Source organism: Astatotilapia calliptera, chromosome 22 (genome assembly GCF_964374335.1).
Source record: "Astatotilapia calliptera chromosome 22, fAstCal68.1, whole genome shotgun sequence".
Classification (NCBI taxonomy): domain Eukaryota; kingdom Metazoa; phylum Chordata; class Actinopteri; order Cichliformes; family Cichlidae; genus Astatotilapia; species Astatotilapia calliptera.
The window spans coordinates 1,109,411-1,122,431 of record NC_137442.1 but is presented as its reverse complement, the minus strand read 5'-3'; positions in this window follow the sequence as shown (position 1 = coordinate 1,122,431).

The following is a 13,021-nucleotide window of genomic DNA, read 5'->3' as shown; positions in this document are numbered from 1 at the left end:
AAAGTAACTTATGTTGACTGAAGCTTACCTATCAAACTGGTGAAGAAAGTCAGTCATAAACAAGAAAAGAAATTCTGGAGTACCACTGTAAAATTCTTCAAACACAAAATAAATAGTTCAAATAAAGTCGTTTTTGCAATATTTTGAAATATTACTATAAACATATTTATGAACTGACACAATTGTGTTTTCCATTGTGAAGCTTTTATTGGTGTGTGTGCTCACATGTTAGATTTACAAGACGGTGTGATTTTTTCATATTGCTATCACCAAATATATCGGTCCGAAATTACAGATCCGGATTCTTTTTGATGGGAAGAAACACTAGTGAAAGTTATTTTCTGAATTATAATTAGAGGATATTTGGAAACTCCAGCATTTTGCTATTTTTGGATTTGACTGTATTTTTGCTTTTCTCGTACAATTTGTCATATTGGCTCAATCGATGATGAAAGTTAAACATTAAAGTTTTCTATATGCTTTCTTTCGCAGTAGTGTAAAACTCAAATACAGACCACTCAAAAAGGTCCAAAATTGAACAAATGTTTAAAATCATTTGCTGCCGACAGAAATGATGAGCTAATGGAAGTGGACTGATAAATGAAATGGATGCATGGCTGATAGACACTGCTCGCTGCTGAATAAAAATGATTGTGGTATGGCAGTATGGCTAAACAGGTGTTGTCTCAAAGCACAGGCACAATTGTAACAAAATCTTAAACTATCACCTATCTGGGGTTTTGGACAGTTAATTATTAGAGTAAAATGATAAGCTGAATGTTACCAAGGTCCAATTCACAATGGGTTCAACATGTGAACATGAAATGTGTTGTGGAGTTTTGAGTCCGTCTGACAGAGTTCTGGCTCCACCACTCACAGACTACGTGGTGCTGAAGTTTTAAATCAGAGTAATGCTTTCTTGTTCTTTCCAGTCTGCCTACATTAGGCTACCTGAATGCAGATTTCACTTCAAGGTTGTGTGGTAAAAGTGTCATGGCTGACTGGTAGTTTCAGCTGCAGAGAGAAACTGTGATGTTTTATGAGCCAGCGACATGTGATAACATCAGCATCCAGATAAATATGTGCAGGTGGAGTAATGGTAGATATCGTCCTGGTTAAAGGTGTGTGCAGACACAGCTTGAATGCAAGTTCTCTCTGCTTTTGTCCTCCTGAAACAGCCAACAACACTGACTGTTGCAGTGCTGTTTCACACATGCTCTGTGACATTTTTCAGAAGTGACCTGCTACATTTTACCGCTGTGACTGTGAACAGGTTCAGTCCTCTAATTAGAATTCTCGTACCTGCAGTAAGATTCGTATTCGTATTCGTATTGTCTCGTCTCATCTCATCTTCCAAATACTGCAGGGTCTTTAATTTACAACAGGAAACATGATGAAATAACTATTGTGATTTGCAGAAATATAAACAAAGCTGAATATAACTCAGTATTAACACTGACTATTGTAGAGAAATGATTATTATGAGAAATTATTCTCATCTTTAAAAAGTCAGGAGACACTTATTAATCAGTGCAAAAAGACTTTATTTATGATAAGCTCAGTGTTGAGATTGTAGACATCACTAAATTTTTAATATCAGTCCTCTGATCACACAAGTTTGGAACACACAAACATCAGGAAAACATTTAACAACTTCTCTCTGATAGATATAAATAAATAAATAAAACCATAATAAATAAGAATAAATATATGATTAAACATTTGGTTACTTAAACATTTCAAATGGTCACAGGTACTTCAGTTTGTTGCTTCATTTGGAGGATGTGAACTTAAGAAATGTTAAAAACATGATCTGAGTACATGTGACGACAGAGCCAGAACTACTGTAAGGAAGCTGATGTTGTTGAGAATAGCAGAGGAGGTGGTTGTTGCTGTCGCTGCAGTTATGGTTGTTGAAGCAGCTGTAGTTGTTGTCGCGGCAGTTTTGGTTGTTGTTGGAACAGTTGTGGTTGTTGTTGCTGGTGTTGTTGTTGTTGTCGCTGCGGTTGTGGTTGTTGTTGAAGCAGCTGTAGTTGTTGTCGCGGCAGTTTTGGTTGTTGTTGGAACAGTTGTGGTTGTTGTTGCTGGTGTTGTTGTTGTTGTCGCGGCAGTTGTGATTGTTGTTGGAACAGCTGTGGTTGTTGTCGCTGCAGTTGTGATTGTTGTTGGAACAGCTGTGGTTGTTGTCGCTGCAGTTGTGATTGTTGTTGGAACAGCTGTAGTTGTTGCCGCTGCAGTTGTGATTGTTGTTGGAGCAGCTGTGGTTGTTGTCGCTGCAGTTGTGGTTGTTGTTGGAACAGCTGTGGTTGTTGTCACTGCAGTTGTGATTGTTGTTGGAACAGCTGTGGTTGTTGTTGGGGCAGATGTGGTTGTTGTTGGAGCAGCTGTGGTTGTTGTTGGAACAGCTGTAGTTGTTGTCGCTGCAGATGTGGTTGTTGTCGCTGCAACTGTGGTTGTTGTTGGAGCAGCTGTAGTTGTTGTTCGAGCAGATGTGGTTGTTGTCCCTACAACTGTGGTTGTTGTTGGAGCAGCTGTGGTTGTTGTTGGAGCAGCTGTGGTTGTTGTCGCTGCAGCTGTGGTTGTTGTTGGAGCAGCTGTGGTTGTTGTTGGAACAGCTGTGGTTGTTGTTGTTGCAGCTGTAGTTGTTGTCGGTGCAGCTGTAGTTGTTGTTGCTGCAACTGTAGTTGTTGTTGCTGCAACTGTAGTTGTTGTTGGAGCAGCTGTGGTTGTTGTTGTCGCAGCTGTAGTTGTTGTCGGTGCAGCTGTAGTTGTCGGTGCAGCTGTAGTTGTTGTTGCTGCAACTGTAGTTGTTGTTGGAGCAGCTGTGGTTGTTGTTGTCGCAGCTGTAGTTGTTGTCGGTGCAGCTGTAGTTGTTGTTGCTGCAACTGTAGTTGTTGTTGCTGCAACTGTAGTTGTTGTTGGAGCAGCTGTGGTTGTTGTCGGTGCAGCTGTGGTTGTTGTTGGAGCAGCTGTGGTTGTTGTTGGTGCAGCTGTGGTTGTTGTTGGTGCAGCTGTGGTTGTTGTTGGAGCAACTGTAGTTGTTGTTGCTGCAACTGTGGTTGTTGTTGGAGCAGCTGTGGTTGTTGTCCCTGCAGCTGTGGTTGTTGTTGGAGCAGCTGTGGTTGTTGTTGGTGCAGCTGTGGTTGTTGTTGGAGCAGCTGTGGTTGTTGTTGTCGCAACTGTAGTTGTTGTCGGTGCAGCTGTGGTTGTCGTTGGAGCAGATGTGGTTGTTGTTGGAGCAGCTGTGGTTGTTGTTGGAACAGCTGTAGTTGTTGTCGCTGCAGATGTGGTTGTTGTCGCTGCAACTGTGGTTGTTGTTGGAGCAGCTGTAGTTGTTGTTGCTGCAACTGTGGTTGTTGTTGGAGCAGCTGTGGTTGTTGTCCCTGCAGCTGTGGCTGTTGTTGGAGCAGCTGTGGTTGTTGTTGGAGCAGCTGTGGTTGTTGTTGTCGCAACTGTAGTTGTTGTCGGTGCAGCTGTGGTTGTCGTTGGAGCAGATGTGGTTGTTGTTGGAGCAGCTGTGGTTGTTGTTGGATCAGCTGTGGTTGTTGTTGTTGCAGCTGTAGTTGTTGTTGGAGCAGCTGTGGTTGTTGTCCCTGCAGCTGTGGTTGTTGTCCCTGCAGCTGTGGTTGTTGTTGGAGCAGCTGTGGTTGTTGTTGGTGCAGCTGTGGTTGTTGTTGGTGCAGCTGTGGTTGTTGTTGGAGCAACTGTAGTTGTTGTTGCTGCAACTGTGGTTGTTGTTGGTGCAGCTGTGGTTGTTGTCCCTGCAGCTGTGGTTGTTGTTGGAGCAGCTGTGGTTGTTGTTGGTGCAGCTGTGGTTGTTGTTGGAGCAGCTGTGGTTGTTGTTGTCGCAACTGTAGTTGTTGTCGGTGCAGCTGTGGTTGTTGTTGGAGCAGATGTGGTTGTTGTTGGAGCAGCTGTGGTTGTTGTTGGATCAGCTGTGGTTGTTGTTGTTGCAGCTGTAGTTGTTGTTGCTGCAACTGTAGTTGTTGTTGCTGCAACTGTAGTTGTTGTCGGTGCAGCTGTAGTTGTTGTTGCTGCAACTGTAGTTGTTGTTGCTGCAACTGTAGTTGTTGTTGGAGCAGCTGTGGTTGTTGTTGTCGCAGCTGTAGTTGTTGTCGGTGCAGCTGTAGTTGTTGTCGGTGCAGCTGTAGTTGTTTTTGCTGCAACTGTAGTTGTTGTCGCTGCAACTGTAGTTTTTGTTGGAGTAGCTGTGGTTGTTGTTGTCGCAGCTGTAGTTGTTGTCGGTGCAGCTGTAGTTGTTGTTGCTGCAACTGTAGTTGTTGTTGCTGCAACTGTAGTTGTTGTTGGAGCAGCTGTGGTTGTTGTCCCTGCAGCTGTGGTTGTTGTTGGAGCAGCTGTGGTTGTTGTTGGTGCAGCTGTGGTTGTTGTTGGAGCAGCTGTGGTTGTTGTCGCTGCAGTTGTGGTTGTTGTTGGTGCAGCTGTAGTTGTTGTTGCTGCAACTGTAGTTGTTGTTGCTGCAACTGTAGTTGTTGTTGGAGCAGCTGTGGTTGTTGTCCCTGCAGCTGTGGTTGTTGTCCCTGCAGCTGTGGTTGTTGTTGGAGCAGCTGTGGTTGTTGTTGGTGCAGCTGTGGTTGTTGTTGGTGCAGCTGTGGTTGTTGTTGGAGCAACTGTAGTTGTTGTTGCTGCAACTGTGGTTGTTGTTGGTGCAGCTGTGGTTGTTGTCCCTGCAGCTGTGGTTGTTGTTGGAGCAGCTGTGGTTGTTGTTGGTGCAGCTGTGGTTGTTGTTGGAGCAGCTGTGGTTGTTGTCGCTGCAGTTGTGGTTGTCGTTGGAACAGCTGTGGTTGTTGTTGGGGCAGCTGTGATTGTTGTTGGAGCAGCTGTGGTTGTTGTTGTCGCAGCTGTAGTTGTTGTCGGTGCAGCTGTAGTTGTTGTTGCTGCAACTGTAGTTGTTGTTGTCGCAACTGTAGTTGTTGTCGGTGCAGCTGTGGTTGTTGTTGGAGCAGCTGTGGTTGTTGTTGGAACAGCTGTAGTTGTTGTCGCTGCAGCTGTGGTTGTTGTTCGAACAGCTGTGGTTGTTGTCCCTGTAGCTGTGGTTGTTGTCCCTGTAGCTGTGGTTGTTGTCCCTGTAGCTGTGGTTGTTGTCGCTGCAGATGTGGTTGTTGTCGCTGCAGATGTGGTTGTTGTCGCTGCAGTTGTGGTTGTTGTCGCTGCGTTACAGCAGGCTGTGTAGAGAATCTTACATCATTTTCATATTTCATCACATTAACCACATCTTTATGAATAGGAAATTCTTTGACAAATTATTTTTTTCCTACCAACAACAAGAAGAACGATGACAAACATCTTTGCGATCATGGTGATGCTGATTTTCTGCTCCTGTCTCTGAAAATAAAAATTCACTGTGGTTATTATGATTTAAAGAAAGCATTATTCCTACAATTGCCTTAATTAAGCTTTCTAAAGTTATCTTGAAAAGAAGTTTGAGATCTAAAACTCATAACATAAAAAAGTTCCTATTCAATTACATAATTTAAAATATAGATTTTTTTTTCTATAGTACTGTCTTTGTGATAGTCCACTTCTCTCAACGAGGTGCTTGTACACATGTAGTTTGAAGCAAAAGCAACAAGAAGAAATTAAGAAATCATGAAGGAAAGGCTCTGACTATGATGACCTCATTGTTCCTGACTGTAAATCAGAGCAAAAGTCACCACTTCATGTTTATAGTGTTAATCAACTCCAATATTGACATATAATCACTAACCCATTAAATCTATCTATCTATCTATCTATCTATCTATCTATCTATCTATCTATCTATCTATCTATCTATCTATCTATCTATCTATCTATCTATCTATCTATCTATCTATCTATCTATCTATCTATCTATCTATCCATCTATCTATCTATCTATCTATCTATCTATCTATCTATCTATCTATCTATCTATCTATCTATCCATCTATCCATCTATCTATCTATCTATCTATCTATCTATCTATCTATCTATCTATCTATCTATCTATCCATCTATCTATCTATCTATCTATCTATCTATCTATCTGTGTGTGTGTGTGAATGTGTCATATATTATTTATCAAGGGTAATAGCAAAAAACAAAACAAAAACAGAAGCATAAAAAAACCTTCAGAACTTTAAGATAAACACAACCCAACACAACAAATTGCTGCCTAAATTACACCATATGTTGCCAAAAGATCATTTCCAGAAATAAATCTATCAATTCATCTTAAATTCACATGTAGATGTCAGATATATATTTAATATTAGGGTTACTTACATAGTATTTCTTTGCTTGTAAGTCGTCCACTGCAGTGAAAGAAAGTGATGTTCTCTGACTTCATCTCCTCTTTTTATAATCAGCCAACATGAACCTGAGGACAAATATGTGCAGGTGGAGTAATGGTAGTTATCGTCATGGTTTAAGGTGTGTGCACTAAACTTTTATTTACCATTTTTCTCTCCTATTGTCCTCCTGAAACAGTCATCACTTTAATTTTAGCACTTACACACACACAGACACACACACACACATATTTGTGACATGTTTTGACGTGAGCTTCGACATTTTCTCTGTGTGACTATGACTACATTTATGTGATTGTATCTTTATGGCTACATTAGGACTCTATGTGGTCCATAAAAGATGACCATTTTGGATAATAAAATCTGACAGAAGAAAACAAATATTCGGTGATTAGTTTTGGATTAACTAAATCTCACAACTGGCTGACTAGATTTAGACGGAGAATCAACATTTACAGGTTGGTGGTGCTCGGTGGGCAGTCAGCGTCCACATCAAAATAACTCTGATTTCTCTCTTTTTTGTCTTTTCTTTTACACACATTCTAAATATTACTGGTTCATTTACTTGAAATGAAGAAGTTTTCATCAATGGAAATAAGAAGTCAGTTTTAAAGGCATTCTTGCGAGTTGGGAGCTTGCTTTCATTTTCTTCTTGCAACACTTAATGCAGGAAGTCATTCCTCAGTTATCAGAGACACAAGGTGAGACCCGACTAAAAGACACTTACACACTTGTGCTGTAATAAATTGAATATAGCCACCGAGTACCGCTGGCCATGATTAAAAATGCAGGTTTAATGCATTTCAGCATTATGTTCACTTTTCAGACCTGACTGGGTTCATCTTTTGCACCTTCAAATCTTCAAATATACACAGGTATCAAAAAGTGAGAGTAAAGGATGCTTACAGTCTTTAAAGGTGTAAACTTTTATTTCTTTGAGCCTAAAACAACACCAGTGTGAATCAGTCACTTTATGTAAATAGTTTATTTGTAAAGACTTTAGATATACACATCCTTCATTGATCGCACGAGGGTTTATTTTTTTCTGTAACAGCAGCATGATAAAGAGTAAAAAAAGTGCAGCTGCAATAAACCACATATTAGCATCCATCCATCCATCCATTCGCTTCCGCTTATCCTTTCCAGGGTCGCGGGGGGCGCTGGAGCCTATCCCAGCTGTCATGGGGCGAGAGGCAGGGTACACCCTGGACAGGTCGCCAGTCTGTCGCAGGGCCAACACACAGGGACAGACAACCATTCGCTCTCACATTCACTCGCACATTCACACCTAGTGACAATTTGGATTATCCAATTAACCTATCCCCACAAGTTGCATGTCTTTGGACGGTGGGAGGAAGCCGGAGTACCCGGAGAGAACCCACGCAAACACGGGGAGAACATGCAAACTCCACACAGAAAGACCCCGGCCTGATGGTGGAATTGAACTCAGGACCTTCTTGCTGTGCGGCAACAGTGCTAACCACCGTGCCACCGTGCTGCCCTACACACACATATTAGCAATGCAGTTAAAATAATAGTACCACAGATGCCCAGTAAGTGTCTTATACTGTAACACAGGTCAGGGATTTATATATATATATATATATATATACACAACATATTTCTGCTTTGTTGAACTTGTTTTATGAATCTTGCTGATCTGGTGCAACTCTGGAAATTAATTGATGCAGATTTGTTCATTAATTTATTCTGAAGTTATTCCAACACATGGATTTTCTTTTAGTTCTTTGGAGATATGCATATGAACAGCAGCACACACAGCAGTTTATAAAATATACCTGAGCAGGTTTGATCCCGGCCTTTCTCTGTCGCACAATCAGTCATAAGAGGTGTGGTTATTGAAGCTGCTTCTAGTTGCATAAACTTGCAGCCACACCTCATAGTTTAGTCTCCTGTGCGTTAACAGATGTTGAGAATTAACATTCATTGTTTCTGTACTGAGGTCCAAAAACAGCTTAAAGCATTTCCCAGCATGTACTTGAGATGGTTGAGCCTTCACTGAGGAATGCCACATATCCGTCAAACAGGAGACAACACGTCACACGAAAACCTGTCCTGTGTGACCTTCAGTTCTGTGATGATGCATTTCTATGTTGTGATACAACATGATGTAGGAAAATGGAGATTCTGTTAGGCAACAACACAACAAAACTAATATCACAACACACACGTATGTACATTATGAACTGGAAAAAGTCCCTAGATCTTCAACTGAGGCATCTACAACACAAATAATAACACGTCTTGACCCACATCCAGTCTGTCTCTGGGGCTCCTGAGTGCCCGTTGGGCCACAAGGGGGTGAGGGAGGATGGGGTGCAGTTGATACAGTTTGGGTGGATGTTTGCAGTGACTTATCTCAAACTTACACCAGCCTGGGATCTGTGTGTAGTCTTGGGAAGTCCAACAGGTAGCCAGGGAGTGCTCCACTCTCCCTGTGGTAGGATTTAGGAAATAGGGGTGCTTACTAGCGCTCTCTTTCTGAGGGTAGTCCTCTACCTCCTGGCCATCCCATGCCTTCTCCTCTCGAGGCCTCCTGTGACAACACATTATTCACACAGGCAGGGTCTTGGAGGGGGGGGGGGGGGGTGCCTTTATATGGCACCTTACAGCATATATAACTTGTATACAAATGTATATAGCTGTGTGTCTTTTATCTTTTATTCTAAAGTAATTTTAATGTAAAGAATCTACATACTGCTAATGGAGAGATGCCAAACTGCCTTTCATTGTTGTTGTAACAGTGACAATAAAGATCTATCTTTTCTATCTGATTTTATCTTAGCTGGCTGTGCTGTGCGGCCTTTTTAATTACGCTATAGCCATTACATCTCTTGACATAGCAACATACACGTAGGATCTTGGGGGCAGGTGCGTTACCCAGGATAGGCGGGGATATTGTCCCTGCTGCTCGCTGCTGGTTGTTGTTTCATTTGTTATTTAAGATATCTCAGGGATAAAATGTGTTGTCAAACTTCTGTGCACTAACAGAAAGGAGAGTTTCACTGGTCTGGCCCACATAGACTCAAAATGAGGTGAGTGTGTTTGGAGATGTAAAATGAGTTTGACCTCGCTGCCGTAAACCCAACAACAAGTCAATGTTTGGGTCAAGTGTAATTTTGGTGGTGTTTTCACTATAGTCAAACCTTGTATTCTAATGAACTGCTAGAGACTGAATTGGAGTAGCATGATCTTTGGTGACTTCTTGATGTTAATGCTCAGAGCTTTTCAGTTTTCATGAAAAGTCTTGATTCTTTGCTGGTAGCATTAAATAAGCAACAGGCGATGTACGTGAGATTTCTGTTGTGGATTTCAAAGGACACACAACTACATGACATATCAGACGATGTCTTCCCGGGACAGGAAGTGACCACCAGCCTACTTCAACTGCAGCACACTTCAACGTGCGCTGATGTGCAAGTTCCCCATCATCACTGCTGGCAGCTTTAATTTATTTTACTTTTCAAATGAACTCTACCTTACGTGACTTTAATCTTCAGGACAGGTCGTCATGTTGAGCCTTGTATTGTCTGTGTGACATTGTGAACACACCTCACACACTAGAACAGCCGTTATTAAATCCATATATAAAGACTGAATGGATGCTGGAGTGGATACTAATTGTCATGGTTCTGGGTCAGTTTTGACACAGTATTTTGAGATGTTTTGGTTTGATTTTGTATTATGGATTATTTTCTGATTCTCTTGTTGTGCTTTGTTGATTATTATTAGAATTCTATGTTTCAGGTCATTCTGGTTGAGGGGTCAGTTCTTAGGTTCAGTTTCGATGCCCTCATTTTTCTGCATGTTTAGTTCAGTGTCTAGTCTGCGTCTTTGTGTTGTTATTTCCTGTTTCCTGTTTTATTGTGAAGGTTCGTGTTTTATGTGAGCGTATTCAGTTTTGCCTCCCTTGTCTCATCTCGTCAATTACTTCCAGCTGTGTTCCCCACCTGTGTGTAATCTCCTTGTGTTCTTCTGTGTGTATTTAAGTCATGTCTTCTTATGTTGTAGTCGCTGGTCTGTCTGTGAATCTACCGTGTTTCATCCACGTGTTCTCCCTGCTGTCTACCGTCATATGCCTCTGCTCAACCTCCTCCATGTTCGTGTTCATGTCTAGTAGTTTAGTTTTCCCAGTTCAGATTATCTTTAGTTCCGTTTGCCGTTTTCCACTTGTGTTTTATTTTTTACAATAAACGTCCTTCGCACCTCCACGAGTGCCTACAATTGGATCCTCCTTTATTTTTCTCCACACGGCTCATCCCATTTGCCGTAACAGTATTGACCCGCCAGGTTATGGATCCAGCGGCATTCGCCCCACAGAAGGAGCTTCGGGAGCTCATAATCGACTCTGCTTCAAGGTTGAAATTTCCCACTCGTGGGACTAATAAAGGCATCTCATCTCGTCTCATCTCATCTTCCAAATACTGCAGGGTCTTTAATTTACAACAGGAAACATGATGAAATAACTATTGTGATTTGCAGAAATATAAACAAAGCTGAATATAACTCAGTATTAACACTGACTATTGTAGAGAAATGATTATTATGAGAAATTATTCTCATCTTTAAAAAGTCACTTATTTAAAGAGACACTTATTAATCAGTGCAAAAAGACTTTATTTATGATAAGCTCAGTGTTGAGATTGTAGACATCACTATATTTTTAATATCAGTCCTCTGATCACACAAGTTTGGAACACACAAACATCAGGAAAACATTTAACAACTTCTCTCTGATAGATATAAATAAATAAATAAAACCATAATAAATAAGAATAAATATATGATTAAACATTTGGTTACTTAAACATTTCAAATGGTCACAGGTACTTCAGTTTGTTGCTTCATTTGGAGGATGTGAACTTAAGAAATGTTAAAAACATGATCTGAGTACATGTGACGACAGAGCCAGAACTACTGTAAGGAAGCTGATGTTGTTGAGAATAGCAGAGGAGGTGGTTGTTGCTGTCGCTGCAGTTATGGTTGTTGAAGCAGCTGTAGTTGTTGTCGCGGCAGTTTTGGTTGTTGTTGGAACAGTTGTGGTTGTTGTTGCTGGTGTTGTTGTTGTTGTCGCTGCGGTTGTGGTTGTTGTTGAAGCAGCTGCAGTTGTTGTCGCGGCAGTTGTGATTGTTGTTGGAACAGCTGTGGTTGTTGTCGCTGCAGTTGTGATTGTTGTTGGAACAGCTGTGGTTGTTGTCACTGCAGTTGTGATTGTTGTTGGAACAGCTGTGGTTGTTGTCGCTGCAGTTGTGGTTGTTGTTGGAACAGCTGTGGTTGTTGTCACTGCAGTTGTGATTGTTGTTGGAACAGCTGTGGTTGTTGTTGGGGCAGATGTGGTTGTTGTTGGAGCAGCTGTGGTTGTTGTCGCTGCAGTTGTGATTGTTGTTGGAACAGCTGTGGTTGTTGTTGGGGCAGATGTGGTTGTTGTTGGAGCAGCTGTGGTTGTTGTTGGAACAGCTGTAGTTGTTGTCGCTGCAGATGTGGTTGTTGTCGCTGCAACTGTGGTTGTTGTTGGAGCAGCTGTAGTTGTTGTTCGAGCAGATGTGGTTGTTGTCGCTGCAGTTGTGGTTGTTGTTGTCGCAACTGTAGTTGTTGTCGGTGCAGCTGTGGTTGTTGTTGGAGCAGCTGTGGTTGTTGTCACTGCAGCTGTGGTTGTCGTTGGAACAGCTGTGGTTGTTTTTGGGGCAGCTGTGATTGTTGTTTGAGCAGATGTGGTTGTTGTTGGAGCAGCTGTGGTTGTTGTTGGAACAGCTGTGGTTGTTGTTGTTGCAGCTGTAGTTGTTGTCGGTGCAGCTGTAGTTGTTGTTGCTGCAACTGTAGTTGTTGTTGCTGCAACTGTAGTTGTTGTTGGAGCAGCTGTGGTTGTTGTTGTCGCAGCTGTAATTGTTGTCGGTGCAGCTGTAGTTGTTGTCGGTGCAGCTGTGGTTGTTGTTGCTGCAACTGTAGTTGTTGTCGCTGCAACTGTAGTTTTTGTTGGAGCAGCTGTGGTTGTTGTTGTCGCAGCTGTAGTTGTTGTCGGTGCAGCTGTAGTTGTTGTTGCTGCAACTGTAGTTGTTGTTGCTGCAACTGTAGTTGTTGTTGGAGCAGCTGTGGTTGTTGTCCCTGCAGCTGTGGTTGTTGTTGGAACAGCTGTGGTTGTTGTTGGTGCAGCTGTGGTTGTTGTTGGAGCAGCTGTGGTTGTTGTCGCTGCAGTTGTGGTTGTTGTTGGTGCAGCTGTAGTTGTTGTTGCTGCAACTGTAGTTGTTGTTGCTGCAACTGTAGTTGTTGTTGGAGCAGCTGTGGTTGTTGTTGGTGCAGCTTTGGTTGTTGTTGGTGCAGCTGTGGTTGTTGTTGGAGCAACTGTAGTTGTTGTTGCTGCAACTGTGGTTGTTGTTGGTGCAGCTGTGGTTGTTGTCCCTGCAGCTGTGGTTGTTGTTGGAGCAGCTGTGGTTGTTTTTGGTGCAGCTGTGGTTGTTGTTGGAGCAGCCGTGGTTGTTGTCGCTGCAGTTGTGGTTGTCGTTGGAACAGCTGTGGTTGTTGTTGGGGCAGCTGTGATTGTTGTTGGAGCAGATGTGGTTGTTGTTGGAGCAGCTGTGGTTGTTGTTGGAACAGCTGTGGTTGTTGTTGTCGCAGCTGTAGTTGTTGTTGCAGCAACTGTAGTTGTTGTTGCTGCAACTGTAGTTGTTGTTGGAGCAGCTGTGGTTGTTGTTGTCGCAGCTGTAGTTGTTGT